We start from the raw sequence: 16,281 nt of genomic DNA on the forward strand, positions 1-16,281 counted from the left end.
GTGGGTGGGTCAGACCAGGGGTGACAGAATGCTTACTCACTCATGAAGCCCTTGTCAAAGTAACTATTTACTATTCTTCTTTCTCTTTGGCTTGGCTTCGCGGACGAAGATTTATGGAGGGGGTAAAAAGTCCACGTTAGCTGCAGGCTCGTTTGTGGCTGACAAGTCCGATGCGGGACAGGCAGACACGGTTGCAGGGGAAAACTATTATAGCACTGTTTAATAGCCAAGATACAATGCCTTATCAATGGATTTACTGATTTAATGACCACCTTTTTCTCCTTCATTTCTTTAAGCATTTAATTATTTTGACCTTTCACCTTGCCGTAGACTTCTGGTTTCCTCCACTCTCTCCACAGTCTCTCCTTCTCTAACTGAAACCGTTTGGGCCTCTGTTGATGGCTGTTGACCAGAGCAATCAGGCTGTTCTTCTCTTCACACGTCTTGCCTGATACTTTCCAGCATTCTCCATTTTTGGGACAAGGTGCTTCGAGATTTGATCCCTCTTTGGGATTAGTACATCAAATGTAGGAACAAATTGCAAGTGTGGCTTGTTTTGCCTCATTGCAATGGATTCCAGTGGTTCCTGAAAGTTCTCGCCATAAAATACATTTTCGTTAAGTTGAAGACCAATGCTGAGCGCAGAATGTGAGGCTCTTGGATCTGTGTCCCAGATCCATTTAACTTAGGATAGCCTCAGTCTTTTAAGATTGGGATTCATTTTGGGGAAAAATTTTGGTAAGAAGAATCAGAACAGGACATACGTAGTAAATGGGAGAGCATTGATGAATACAGAAGAGCAGAAGGATTTAGGAGTAACGGTACATCGTTCCCTGAAGGTAGAAGCTCACGTGAATAGGGTGGTGAAGAAGGCTTTTAGTATGCTGGCCTTTATCAATCATTGCATGGAATATAGGAGTTGGGAAGTGATGTTGAGATTGTATAAGGCGTTGGTGCGGCCTAATTTAGAGTTCTGAGTGCAGTTCTGGTCGCCTAATTATAGGAAGGATATAAACAGAGTGGAGAGAGTGCAGAGAAGATTTACCAGAATGTTACCTGGGTTTAAACATCTAGAGTACAGGGAGAGATTGGGCAGATTAGGTCTTCATTCTTTGGAGTGTAGATTTGATAGAGGTATTTAAGATTATGAAAGGGATAGACAGAGTGGATGTGGATAGACTATTTCCATTAAGAGTAGGAGAGATTGAAACAAGAGGACATGAGTTAAGAGTTAAGGGGCAGAGGTTTAGAGGTAACATGAGGGGGAACTTCTTTACTCAGAGAGTGGTAGCGGTGTGGAATGAGCTTCCGGGAGAAATAGTGGCGGCAGAGTCAATTTTATTATTTAAGAAAAAGCTGGACAGGTATATGGATGAGAAGAAGGTGGAGGGTTATGGTCATTGTGCAGGTAGGTGGGACTAGAGAGGAGTGTTTGGTTCGGTGCGGACTAGAAGGGCCTAATGGCCTGTTTCCGTGCTGTAATTGTTATGTTATGTATGTGTGCAAGATGACCTTCTCATACAATACAGCCAATTTTACATTTCAGAGCATGGAAGCCATCCAAAAAGAGGCTGTCAGCAACTCCATCCCTTATCTGTGCGAATTTAAACCACATCAAGTGGGGAGGTTGAGGTGAGGGAGTGGTGCTTATGAAAAGGACGGATCTGAGTCCTGGTAACGCACCTCAATTGACATTGAATTGCACAAATATACTGGAGTGAAACCTTTCTTGTGCTCAAGGTTGGACATTGAGCATAGGTACACTGTTCAACCAAGCCTACTCCAAACAAATTTTATATGTACTAACTGTACATGTACCCTTTCTACCAGGATCCCTGGAATATAATGCAAACTGGAGGTATGACTCATTTTTCTCTTTGCATGTGAGGAACACAGAGACCAATACAGTACACCGACAGGATATAGATGTCAAATATATCAGCTGATGGAAATCTGAAGTAAAATAGAAAACACTGGAAAACAATAAGAAGATCAGATTGCATATGTGGAGAAAGAAACTGAATTTAAGACTTTAAATGTCCACTGAGAAGCAAATCTGTGGACCTTTAATTCAATACAGGAGCCAAGAGATGTAAAAGCATGTACAAAGTGACAGTGCTGGCCATGCCTCTGTACAGCTCACCACACCTGCTATTACTCCTGCATTTTGGTGCTGGACCCTTCACCTGATGCCGTTCAATTACTCCATTTGTTTTAATGGAGAGGATTAACTATGAAGGAGAAAGATAAATTCCATGTAATTTGCATTATTTTTTTTATTTTTATTTAATCTAAATGCATTTTTTTAGTGATGTGTTTAATCATGATCATTTTTAATTTCGCCTTTGCCACTCAGCTCATTTGGAGCTTATGAAGAAGTTGATAACTGGAAGGTCCATCATTGTTTGGAGCAGATGAAGCTTCCATGGGGGGGGATCCAGTTAACCTGCAGATGGGTTTAATTGGTAGATGAATGAGAACCGCAAATAAGAAGAAGCCTGGTTAAAATTTGAGTCTAATGTTTCAAGTCATTGCCCTTTCATGAGTAGCTGAACTTTTAAATTTCCATTTGAATTTCATTCTTTCAAGATTCAATATTCCTTTATTGTAATGTAACAGCACAAAACGTAATATGACACAAAATTGTCTTCTGCTGGCTGTAAGGCTGACAGAGACACCATTAATTACCGTTGTTTGCAGAACAACAGTCAGTAAGTACTTTGTCACCTTTCCGAGAATCCAAATTCAGGCCTGACATCTGCAAGAATGTGAGCTCAGCTCAGGCCATCACATAACCCTCCCTCCACCCCATCTATCATTGACCCTCCCATCTATACTCACTGTCTTGGAAAAGCAGCCATAATATGAAAAGATTTTTTTTTAAAGAGATTTTTGATGAAGGAAAGGCAGTGGATGTTGTCCACATGGCCTTTGACAAGGTCCCACATGGGAGCTGGGTCAAGTAGGTTCAGTATTCTGGCTGAGGTAGTCATTTGGATTAGATTTTGGCTTTGCAGGAGAATCCTGACTGGAGAAGGAAATAGGTGGCAATGGCACAGAAAAATAAGGTGATCAAGAATGGGACTGAGATTGCACAAAAGGCCTTTACTTGTGCTATTAAATGTAAGATGAAGTCTCTCACACCAGGCTAACAACCCCACCCTCTGCTCTAAATTGGATGTTTCATACATGTACGTTTGCCCCCCCCCCCCGCCACCCCACATCCCCACCCCTTTACTCATAGATAGCAATTGTATTTATAACACCTCACTTCCACTCAGACACACTGTATCTGTGTTACGGTAACTCTTACCCCACCCTTCTACTCTGGGGCATTACCTCCATATGGCCTTCTCTTCTTCGGAAAGTAATTTCTCAAGCTGTATCACTTTGAGAAAATCTGGTAATCCCCTCCTAATTGCTCTTTCGGCTTTGCAGTCACTTTTCTTCAAGTTGTCTGAAAGTAGCTGGAGACAATTTTCTGCACCATATGAGATAAATACCTGTTGAATTCTGGACCTTCTGATCTAAACTGGTTAATGCTACATCTGGGCCCATATTTACACAACAGGCCACAGGTGCTGCCAGAGATTCAAATTTACTATTTAAATATATAAATATTTAATTTGTGGGGTTTTAAAAAATGCTTCCTTCTCTTTAGTGGATAGTTTCAGGTGGAATGTTTCTGAATTGGTTATTGAGCATTTCTAGAATGTGGATGTAATTTCTATAGTGCACTGTATTCTTCCCCATTTAGACCCTCTGGATTTACTGCAGGTGATGTAATGTTAGCATAACAGCTACGGTATTTTAGTGTGGAATGTGGCAGGCAGCTATCTGAAAGACTTTTGCTCATTTCCAGCCAAAACACATGGTACAATTTAGGCAATCCCACAATGAGGCTCCACAATGATCTCAGCAATTTCAATAACAAGTTATGGTGGATGTAGAACTCCTGCCCTTCAGGGTGGAAGATAATTTGGGAATAAAGTCAATTCGTAAGATCATAAGATAAATTGGGTGCAGAAAAGCCCATCCAACTCATTTCTGTCCTCCCATCAAGGAAGTTGCCATCCTTGTTCTCCTGCTTACTACTGTTCCTAGCCCAAATCCAGGGTATTCCTGTGTTTGGCCCCCAACTCATTACTTTTTATGTACTAGTCAGGCCTTTTATTGGGATGAACCAGTGTGGTTTGTTAGTTTTTTTTCTTGACAAGAACTAAATATTTACTCAAGCCTTTCATGTTTTAGGACTATGGTTTAGCCAGTAAAGAACTTTAGAAATCTCATTGTGGAAGGAACATTATATGCCATTTCCCTTCCTATGGTTGGCATGGTTAGTGTAGCAGTTAGCAAAATGCTATTACAATGCCAGCGATCAGATCCGGAGTTCGAATCCCACACTGTCTGTAAGGAGCTTGTATGTTCTCCCCATATCTGTGTGGGTTTCCTCTGGGGACTCTAGTTTCCTCCCATCATTCAAAACACACTGGGAGTTGTAGGTCAATTGGGTGTATTTGGGCGGCAGGGGCTCGTGGGCCAAAATCGCCTGTTACCGTGCCGTATGTCTAAATTTTTTATAAATTAAAAAATTTAAATTAAAAAAAATTAAAGTTCTCTCAAGTTCCCACATGATTTTTGCTTTCTGATTTCACAATTTGTATTTCATATGCTGCATTGTGACAGCTTCATTTTTTTTCCTACGCGCCTTTGCAGAAAGTCCTCCACACAACTCACTCTCCCACCTAACTTTACAACATCAAGGTCACACTAATTCCTCTCATGCATCATTGAATTAGATTGAAACGTATTGAGGCCAAGGTTGTTTTACAAGAACTTGAGGAGGAAGGGACTGTACCCAATGGAGCTTTTTGAAAAATGAAACCTAAGATTCCAGAAGTGATTTACAGGTTAGAGTCAGAATTACTGAAATATTTTGCTTGAGAAAAATTGTCATTGGCCCATTTCCTTTGGAGTTATGAAACCATGCACATAACAAGTCAATTAGGTACGATTAAAACAGTGGTTTTCAAATTTTTCTTCCCACCCACATACCACCTGAGGCAATCCCTTACTAATCACAGACCACCTATGGCTTAGGGATTACTTAAAGTGGTATGTGAGTGGAGGGGGAGGACGTGGACATGTCCTCGGGCCTGCGCAAAGGAGCTTTTAGGTGGAGTGCAGTGTGCGCAGTACTGGCCCCATCCTTTACACCCATGGTTCGTGTGCCGTGGCCAAGCAAGCTGGGACGTGGCAGCGAGGTCCTTGGAGGAAAAACCCAACACCCAACCCCAACCCACCAATTTTCCCCTGCAACCGCTGCAACCGTGTCTGCCTGTCCCGCATCGGACTTGTCATCCACAAACGAGCCTGCAGCTGACGTGGACTTTTACCCCCTCCATAAATCTTCATCCGTGAAGCCAAGCCAAAGAAGATGTGAGTGGAGAGGAAAAAGATTGAGAAGCACTGGGTTAGACATTCAGAGACAGCTTCCTGTAGCTTGGGAGTGTTGAACCAGGGAGTAAAGGGTTAGCCATTTGGGACTGAAATTAGGAGAAATTACTTCATTCAGAGTGTTCTCTCTGACAAAGCCCTGTGAATTGTGAATATTCAGTCATTAAGAAGGTTCACTGGACATGAAATGGATCAAGATATATGGAGATTCATCAGAAAAGTAAAAATCAGGATTAGTCTTGATCTTATTGAACAAAATGGCTCAAAGTACAATATGTTTGACTTTTATTCCAATTTCCTATAGGATTTAAAAAAAAAATGATATTATTATAATATTCCACCAGGAATCATTCCTTTCAGGTAAGTAGAAGGAAGAATCAATAAATTTCAGCAATTCTAGTTATTCAATTTTCTCAGAACTGAATAAACACGCTATGCATGTTGCAACCATTAATGGAAAATTCATTTTACTTAATTTTGTGATAGAAATAAAGTGCTTGTTTATATCACCACTGAAATTTTAAGGTAGGTTTTACTGCACTTTCACAAATTGAGAGTATTCCTTCAGTGGAATAAAATTGTTCCAGGTTCCTCTGCAAACTAAGCAGAGAAGATTATAATCTGGTCAGAATGACCTGGCAAAAAGAAGTGGCAGCTGCCCTTTGCCCTTCCCGAAATGAAGTTCCTATTCCTAATAATATTATTGAAGCGTGCTAGTGCCATCAACTGAGTACAGGATTGTGTGTGTCTGATGTTTCAACCAGCATTTCCCATTAACCGAGTTGCATCCAATTATATTCCACAAAAGGCAGTTTAGTAAGATTCCTCAATCTTTATCATTGGTTTAATCTAGATTTCAAACCCAATAAATGCTGTCTTTAACAACATGATCCAATTAATACGTAATAGTTTTCTCGAGTGAAATGCCACAGCAATTATTTCTTAGTTTTTTTTTTAGTCACTAGATTTTGCTTCCTGAACAGTTTTGGATATATTTTATGGATTTTATCACAAAAATCACCTTAAAAATTTCCGACCACATATCATTTATTTTTAGATATAACCTATTTTTATTACTTCCTGTCATATTTTAAGTCTGCTTCAAGCATATAAAACCTTAAAGTGCAACATGCCTTTGAAAATTCATTTTCTACATTCGCACTTGGACTTCTTCCCTCTTTATGTTGGTGCAGTCAGTGACGAACATGATGAAAAGTATCATGAACACATTGCGACCATGGAAAAGTGGTATCAAGGCAACTGGAATCCCTCAATGCTGACCCACGATTGTTGGACACTGACACGAGAGGCATCAGACGCTGAGTAAAAACAAAAATCAGTGGCAAAACATTTTTAGGTCGGTTTAACTAACGCAATGTGTCAGCATCATTATGACAAGGTATTAGAGCAGAATTAGGCCAATCAGCCCATTGGGCCTGTTCTGCCAGTCAGTCATGAGCTGATCTCATCACTCACCACTCCCCAGCCTTCTCCCTGTAACTCTTGATCCCCTGACTAATCAAATACCTGCCAGTTCTTGTCTTCCTAATGTCCTCACTTCCACTGCCACCTGTGGCAACAAGTTCCACGGACTCACGACCCTCTGGCTAAAGAAATTTCTTTGCATTTCCATCCTAAATTGATGCCGTTTCATCCTGAAATTGTGACCCGTGTGCTAGACTCCCCAACCAAGGGAAACAACTTTGTCACATCTACTTTATCCAGGCCTTTATGAGGTCCTCCCTCATCCTTCTGCACTGCAAAGAGCCAACAAACAATCCTCATATGTTAACCGTTTCATTCCCGGTATCATTCTAGAAAATCTTCAATGAAACCTCTCTAATGCTCGCACATCCTTTCTCAATAAGGCACTCAAAACTGTACACTGTACTCCAAGTGAGGTCTCACCAGTGCCTATAGAGTTTCATCATTACATCCCAGCTCTTGTATACTATACCAACTCAACCTTGAGGTTAATCCTTAGGGTATCCTGCACAAGATCTCCCAAGTCCCTTTGCACTCTCTGAATTTTGAATTTTCTCCCTATCTAAATAATAGTCTGCTGGTCTATTCCTTGTACCAAAGTATATGACTGTACTCCTCCCAACATTGTAGTTCACCTGCCATCTCTTTGACCATTTTTAAAAATCTATCCAAGTCTCTCTGCAGCCTTTTTGTGTCCTCAGCACCACTTGCTCTACCCCCTATTTTGGTGTTATCTGCAAATTTAGCCGTAGAGTTACCTATTCCATTATCTAAATCATTTATATACATCGTTTAAAGAAGTAACCCCAACTGCCCCCTAATTAACATCACTACAGGTAGTAACAGGCAACTAACGCAAGTAGAATCCCCTTATTCCCACTGTCTGTTTCCTGCCTATTGACCAATGCTCTACCAAAGCTAGTATCCTTCCTGTAATTCCATGAGCTCTCGTCTTGTTAAGCAGCCTCACATATGGCACCTCATTGAAGGCCTTTTGAAAGTCCAAGTACACAACATCCATTGCTTCTCCCCATCTATCCTGTTTGAGAGTCTGGTAAATGACTAATATCTTCTCTCGTGAAGACTGGTCCAAAATATTCGTTAATTTCCTCTGCCATCTCCTTGTCTCCCATTACAATATCTCCAGCATTATTTTCTGATGGTTCTATGTCTGTTCTTGTTTCTCTTTTGTTCTTTAGATACTTTAAAAAAAGCTTTTTGAATCCTCTTTGATATTATTTACTAACCTCCTTTCATAATTTCTCTTTTCCTTCCTAATCACCTTCTTAGCTGCCTTCTCTAAGTTTTTAAAAGTTTCCCAGCCCTTTATCTTCCCACTTATTTTTGCTTCCTTCTATGACCTCTCTTTTGCTTTTACTTCAGCTTTAACTTCCTCCATCAGCCATTATTGTCTCATTTTTTTTCTATTGATGACTTTCTTTTTTGTCCTGCACTTTCCACATTTTTTTGCAGAAACTCCAGCCATTGCTGATGTGCTGGATTCCCTAATGGAGAGCTTTTCCAATGGACTTTGGCCAGTTCCTCTCTCATGTGACTGTAATTTCCTTTACTCCACTGAAATAATGACATATTGGACTTTAGCTTTTCCTTTTCAAATTTCACAGTGAACTCAATCATATTGTGATCCCTCCCTCCTAAAGGTCCCTTTACTTTAAGTTCTCCAATCACCTCTGATTCATTCAAGAGCACCCAATCCAAAACAGCTGATCCCCTGGTGCTCCAAAAAGCCATCCCATAGGCATTCCACAAACTTCCTCCTGGGAGCCCGTACTTTTCTGACATGGCTTTTTCATTTCCTGTTGTATTTTGTAGTCCATAATCTGGCTGTTTGGAGGCCTTTTACTTTCATTTACTCAACCCATAAGGATTCCACCTCTTCTGATCTTATCTCACTTCTTTCCAATGATTTAATTTTGTTGTTTACCTGCCTACCTGCTTATCCTTCCAAAACACCGTGTATCCTTGGGCATTCAGCTCCCAATGACACCCATCCTTTAGCCATGACTCAGTAATGGCCACAAAAATCATACCCTCCAATCTTTAACTGTACTGCAAGATCATCCACCTTGTTTCTAATGCTGTGTGTTTTTAAGTACAATACCTTTAGACCAGTATTTGAATGCACTGTGTTTCTATCATCCCTCCAGCTGCAATTTTGTCCCATCACCTTCTTGTCATCCTTGCTTCACACTGTCCTTGGTTTATTTCTATTTTGCCCTTCATCAGCTCTGACACTCTGGTTCCCATCACCCTACAAAATTTATTTAAATTTTCCTTAACAGCCATATTAAAACTGCCTGCCCAGATATTGGACCCCTTTGGGTTCAGGTGTATTCCATCCTTTTTTTAGTATTGATTAAACATGCTAAATTCAATAAAAGTTAATTTAATGTTTCTCCAACAACCTACGTGATACAGCAAATCTGAAATTATCTTTGAAGCTGTCCATCATAATCCTCAATTTTTTTTTCTGGAAGCAAACCTTTTGAAAAATTTTGTTATCCAGTGAAATCTGACTAGGCACTGCCAGGCATTATGATGTTGATACAGTTTCTGCCTCACAGTGCCCCAGATGGAAATATTCCACATTGCTAGGGTATGGAGTTAGGTGCTTTGGGAGAGACCACTGCAATAACTCTTGCACAATTAGTTTTTCATATTGCAACACTAGACTGTGGCCCAGGTTGGGTAAATCCTTTGTCTTCAGTTGTCCTTCATGACCTTCTTTACACTGTACCTTTCAGATAGTTGAATAATCCATGAAAGCCATGATCCTCCCCACTCTCTGACCCTCCCATTTACCTGATTTGACCCCAGGAGGCCCAAACTCTTTCCTCCGATACCCCAATCCCTGCCTGATTCTCTTGTCCCCATCATAATCCTGAGGCCCCGGTTGGAGATTTCCAACCTTTCACTAACCTCAGACAGAGAAAGTCAAGCTCCAGAGGGCACACAACCTTAGAATAAAAGAACATCTCTTCAGAACAGATAAGAGAAATTTCTTCAGTTAGAGGGTGGTGAGTCTGTGGAATTTGTTGCCCAGATAGCATTGGGTTTAATGAAATGTTTATTTAAATATCTTGATTAGCGGTGTGACAAAGGTTATGAGGCGAAGACAGGAGAATGGGGTTGAGAGGAAAAGTACATCAGCATGAAAGGCAGAACATACTCGATGGATTAAAAGCCCCAACTCTCAACCGCAGTCCTCTGCCATAATCCTGGGATTGTTTGGCTTATTCTAAGTCTACCTATTTTCATGATTCTTTTTCCCTGAACCCACTAATCACAGCACAGGATGACCCTGAATCTCCCTCCTTGACTTAAATCAATGAATGTTGTTAAGGATGGAACAATTCATATATAAATTCATCCTATTGCACTGCTTGATTGTGCTGTGTTAGGTTTGTGAATGAAGACTGGAATTAACACTTTGGAAGTGTAGCACAATTTCAAGTCCACGTAAGCCCATCTGCGGTTAACAGAAGACGAACCTTCACCTCGACAGGGAGTGCAAATTCTGTTACATTTTCAAGGACTGGGTTGTACTGGCAGTAGAATGTCATTAAGTACCAAGAATCGGATCATTGAGAGGAAACCACAGAGAGAAATCTTAAAGCTAATGCAGATAATTACAGAATGAAAACTGTGTACATTTCAGAAATAGTTGCTATTCTCACTGATTTGATTTGAGTCTAAAGTTTACCATGGTCCTTTGGGATCTTGTTTCCCTGTGACTACTCGCATGGAGCCTTGCTTGCCCAACTTAGTGTGTGCTGGTGATACAGCCCTCGCCCTCGCCATAGCTTGCGGTACTCTCTCATTGTACAGCAGAAACCTTGGGCACAATGGGTTCTGAGAGTCAGCACTTTATATTTAAATTTCAGATCACAAAGACACATCCTGACGACTTTCCGATCATTGTGGGAGACTTCAATCAGGCCAACCTGAAGAAGCCTCTCACAAACTACACCAACACATCACATGTGAACCAATGCTCTCACCAACTGCTACATCACCATGAAAAATGCTTACCAAGCCATATCGTGAGTCTGATCACCTGGCTCTACTTCTATCCCCAGTGTACAAGCAGATACCATCAGAACATCATTCAAGAGGGTGAACCCTCACAAGGCGTCAGGCCCTGACGGCATACCTGGCAGGGTCCTGAAAGTCTGCACCAACCACCTACCTGGAGTGCTCGTGGACATTTTCAACCTCTCATTGTGGCAGTCAGCGGTTCCCACCTGCTTCAAAAGGGCATCAATTATTCCGGTACCCAAGAAGAGCTGTATGAGCTGCTACCGCCCAGTACCACTAACTTCTACAGTGATGGAAATGCTTTGAGAGGCTGGTCATGGCCAGAATTAACATGTACGTAAGCAAAGATCTGGACCCACTGCAATTTGTTTGTCATCACAATCTCTCCACGGCAGATACAATGTCTCTGGCTTTTCAGTCAGCTCTAAGTCATCTCAAGAACAATAATTCATACATACGGCTGCTCTTCATTGACTATCAGTCAACCTTCAATGCCATTATTCTCTCAGTATTGGTCAAGAAATGATAAAATCTGGGCCTCTGTACCCACCACCACCCCCCCCCCCCCCCCCCACCACCCCCCGCCCTGCTTCTGGATCCTTGACTTTCCAATCGGAAGACCACAGTCAGTTCGATTTGGAAACAACGTCTCCTCCTCACTGATTATCAACACAGGTGCACTCAGAGATGCATGCTTAGCCCACTGCTCTTCTCATTATATACCCACGACTGTGTGGCCAGGCACAATTTCAATGTCGTCTGCAAGTTCGCTGACACCACAGTTGTCAGCAGATTCACAAATGGCAATGAGGAAGTGAATGAGGGAGATAGATCAGCTCGTTGAATGGTGTAATGACAACAACCTTGTGCCCAACGTCAACAAAACCAAGGAGATGATAGTAGGCTTCAAGAGGAAGTCAGGGGAACTTGACCCAATCCTTATTGAGGGCTCAGTAGTTGAGAGGGTCAGGAACTTCAAATTCCTGGGTGTCAACATATCTGAGGATCTGACCTGGAGCCTCTATGTTGATGCAATCACAAAGAAGGCCCTCCAGCAGCTATTCTTTGTGAGGTGTCTGAGGAGATTCAGTATGTTACCTTAGAGTTTCATAAACTTCTACAGGTGTACCATGGAGAGCATTCTGGCTGGTTGCATGACTGCCTGGTATGGAGGTGCCAACTCTCAGGACAAGAATAAACTCCAGAGGGTTGTTAACTCGGCCTGCAACATCACAGGCATCAGACTTCACTCCATCAAGGACATCTACATGAGGCGGTATCTTAAAAAGTAGCCTCTATCCTCAAAGACCCCAACCATGCCCTCTTCACTCTGTTACCATTGTGAAAGAGGTACAGGAGCCTAAAGACGAGCATTCAATGGCACAAGGACAGCTTCTTCCCTGCTGCCATCAGGTTCCTGATGAACCAAAGACATTGCCTTACTTTTCGTGAAATTTTTTGAGATAATAAATGTTATTCATATAACATTTATTATATGAATGTTTGCCCTATGATGCTGAAGCAAAACACTAAATTTCATGACAATAAACTCTGATTCCGATTCTTTCCAGCAGTAGAAATACAAAATGTTAGATACACTCAGCAGGTCAGACAGCTTGTGTAGAAAGAGAAACGGAGTCAGTAGATTAGGTCACTAACTTTTCGTCTGAAAAACATTTACTAGACAAGATGATAGATGTTGTTCATTTAAAAGATACAATTAATTTTAATTATATAAATCTTTGTATTGAAAAGCTGTTTGCACCTTACCAATGAAAGTATAACCTGGCATGGACAAAAATACCTTATCTTAAAAACGAAGAGGAAGCAAGCTGAGAATCGTTATCTTTTGACTTGCTATGTATCTACATTCAAAGGTTCAGAAGTTCCTTTTATTGTCATGTAATAATACATTAAAATGTAATGTACATGATATACTTCAGCTTTTGCCTACCATAAGAACAAAGAGTTGCCTTGTGCCCCTAACAATAGGAGAACAGGAAGCAAAAGAGAGTTCCTTCATTGACACTGAGTGCCCGTGGAGTCGCCTCCAGTGTACTTGCAGCCTCTTCAGCTGCATAGACTCCAAATCAAACCATCCGCAACATGAGCTCCAGATCCACTTGCTAGGTGCATGATATTCTGGAATTTTATTGCATGCAGTCTGGGACACAGTCTACTAGTGAAAGATTGAAGACTCAATTTATGTTCAAATGCGCTGCCAGCCATGCCAATCAACCACTCACCCTATGCTGTGCCTCACTTCGTTTATGAAGATAATGCATGTGTAGAATCCGACTCAGCTTGTGTCCCAGGGCGCTCCTGCCGGTTGATCACTCCCAAGGTTGGCATGTGGAGAACTGTAGCACTGCAGACATCTGAGACATCTGGTCCAGTGCAGTTTTATAGTTTCAGGAAGTGAAAAGTAAAACATTGGAGGGGAAAATCCAACGTCAAGCTCAGTCATTTCAGCTGCTTGTAGGATAGCGCAGAGAGAGGAATCACAATGGATTTAAGTCTCTTGGGTGCTGGAAAAAAGAAATAAAAATTCACTGGGATCTCTTCCTGACTGTTGGTGATCTGGGAAGGTGGTGTTGCCTCAGGTAAGGAAGAGGCTGAGTATTTATAGGAGTATCCTTCCTTTCTGCTTCATTCCATCCTCCCCATTTACCTACATCCTTAATTTTTTTTAAAAATGTAGTGAATGGGCAAAGTGCTAGAGATTTTGGGGTGGGTGGCATGTGAAACTGTAGGCTCTTACAAGTAATGAGAGAATGGGACAAGACTGGGAATAATTTTAATCTGTGGAACATGTAGGATTGAATAAATTACTGATATCCAGGAAGTAGACATTATCTATTTACACCACAGCTCCATCAACAAGAAACATCAAGCATTTAATAGCTAAGAGTCACAGTTTGGTCTATAGGTATATTTTAGGAATCAGTAAATTAATGGTCTCCATAAATTAGCAAAGGAATTTTTGTTGAGTACATAATTATCTGGCTCAAAGTGACAGATGTACTGTTAAATCTTGTTTATGATCTGTGCCTTTGCTTATCATAAGATCCCAGTCAACACATTGTTCCTGGCCCCTCCATGCAGCCTGAGCTTTTTGATGCATTTACATGTCAATGAGGAAAGGACTGGAATATTTTGATGCTTGATTAATAGAGTTCCAAATTGTATCATTAAAGATCAATGCTTAGCAGCCATAGAATCAACGATAGGCATTTTCAGGAAGCCATCAATTCCCAAAAGGTATGAAATTTGCACATTGAAAAACATCAGAGATGGAGCACATTACATTTTAAAACGGTGACTGGATTAACATTGATGGACCAGTTGAAACTCAACAGCTCTGTCAGGTTGCTTGGAGTCTTGCATTTTCAGCTGTGAAGGGGACCCAGTGCATGAATCAGGCTGGCAACTTAATACTGTCTGGCACAAGAACTTAAAACAAGAAGGGGCTCCAAACAAACCCTTGGATATTGCTTTTCGTTCAGGTTACTGTGACCTGAGTGTGCGATGCATAGGAACAGCTGGGTAAACAGGTTTTGTTTTTATATAAAGCATCAAAGTTAGATGGAGCAAAGGGATGGCTGAAGCAAATGAACGGAGAGTTAGGAGATGTTATAAAGAAGTAGATATTTGATCACATACAGATTCCAACTTCATTCACTCCCAAACAATTAAGAGCGGGAACTTGTGAAATTTATTTTCAATCCCCAGTACATAAAATATCCTCATTAGCTGAGCTTTGTCTTCTTGAAGGGAATCATCTAAGATTGTTTTGAGTGTCCTACACTGATGCGTCCATGATCTTGGAAGATCTGGAGTTAAAAATTGCCTGATCTGAGAGTGAAGAAACTGAGACATTAAAATATTGCTTTTCAGATTCTGGTTGATATAAATTGCAAGTATCGATTTTTTTTCTTTTCTGTGCAATGAAAATACATTTCTGTGGAATCCTATAATAACTTGTTCAATATATTTACATGCCATTAGAACATGTGTGATATACACACACTTATAGTTCATTTGATGACAGTAAGTTGACTGGGGATCAGTCAGTGTTTCTGCAGAAATGTGAGTCAATCACTGTTCCTGCAGATGCCTGAGTCTCAGTTAGTGTTCTCACAGACATTTGAGTCAAGGTCAGTGTTCCCGCAAGCGTCTGAGTCATGGTTAGTTTTCCTGTAGACTTGTAAGTCTTATTCAGTGTTCCTGCAGACATCTGAGACCTGGTCAGTGTTCCCACAGATGATTAGTCCCGATCAATTTTCCAGCAGACATCTGAGCCTCAGTCAGTGTTCCCACAGATGACTGAGTCCCAATCAATGTTCCAGCAGGTGTCTGAGTCTTGGTCAGTGTTCCTGTAGATGTCTGAGTCTCAATCAGTGTTCCCATAAATGACTTGAGTTCCAGCAGGCATCTGAGCCTCTGTCAGTGTTCCCGCAGACATACGAGCCTCGGTCAGTGTTCCTGGAGACGTCTGAGTCCCAGCCAGTGTTCCCACAGACATCTGGTTCTCTGGATAGAAAGAAAAAACATTTGAACAGATTTTCTTTGCAGCATTGGAAATTTGTAGATGCTTGAACAGCAGAAGGACTTTGATGCCTCCTCGTATTGAATAATCTGCTGACTGTAAGTGTGGCTGTAGATTACACTTCACAGTAATTTTATGTTTAAACACACTGGCTGCTCTCGAATTTTGATGAGCAGATCATGTTTCACGATGCATCCATGAGCGATTTCAGTGTTCAGTATTCAATGAAAATCAATGTCAGTTATAATTCTAACCTTGTCTCTCCACCCTCCACCCCACCCCCAAAACAATGGAATGGAGGGAAAGATTGGAATTTACATGAAAATGTACATGTCTTTGTGCAATCTCACAATCTCATCCAGTTGGTTACTAATAAAGTCTAGTTTCTGCTGTAATGTAGAGAACACCACAACCTATTTGCATACAACAAACCTTCATTACAAGCAGACCAAGAATCTGTCTTACAAGTTGTTCAGAAGAAGAATGCCAGCCAGGGCACTCTGGAGAATTCATGCATTTTTCATCTCATAAGTGCCAAGGGAATTCAGTCATAGTCATGGAGTAATGCAATGCCAAAACAGGCCTTCAGCCACCATGCACATGATGGCATTCTGGGTCGAGGAAGAATGTGCCTCAGGGTTGGCCAGAGGCGAGGGAGATATGCTCATGAAGATGGGAGATACAAACTGTGCTGCAGAGACCTGTGGTCCTTTCACCTTCAAGGACAGGGT

At 41.3% G+C, this 16,281-nt stretch overlaps 1 protein-coding gene and 1 long non-coding RNA gene across 2 annotated transcripts in view; one reads left to right on the forward strand and one right to left on the reverse strand.

The window, feature by feature from the left end:
- Positions 1-11,271, reverse strand: part of LOC138741539 (uncharacterized) — a 75,299-nt gene extending 64,028 nt beyond the window's left edge. The window contains exon 1 of the long non-coding RNA XR_011343563.1: positions 11,153-11,271. This is a non-coding gene — a long non-coding RNA (uncharacterized lncRNA). The remainder of the gene's footprint in view (positions 1-11,152) is intronic.
- Positions 1-16,281, forward strand: part of fhl3a (four and a half LIM domains 3a) — a 225,585-nt gene that overhangs the window by 81,691 nt on the left and 127,613 nt on the right. The window lies entirely within an intron of this gene.

This window comes from Narcine bancroftii, chromosome 8 (assembly GCF_036971445.1).
Source record: "Narcine bancroftii isolate sNarBan1 chromosome 8, sNarBan1.hap1, whole genome shotgun sequence".
Taxonomy (NCBI): Eukaryota; Metazoa; Chordata; class Chondrichthyes; order Torpediniformes; family Narcinidae; genus Narcine; species Narcine bancroftii.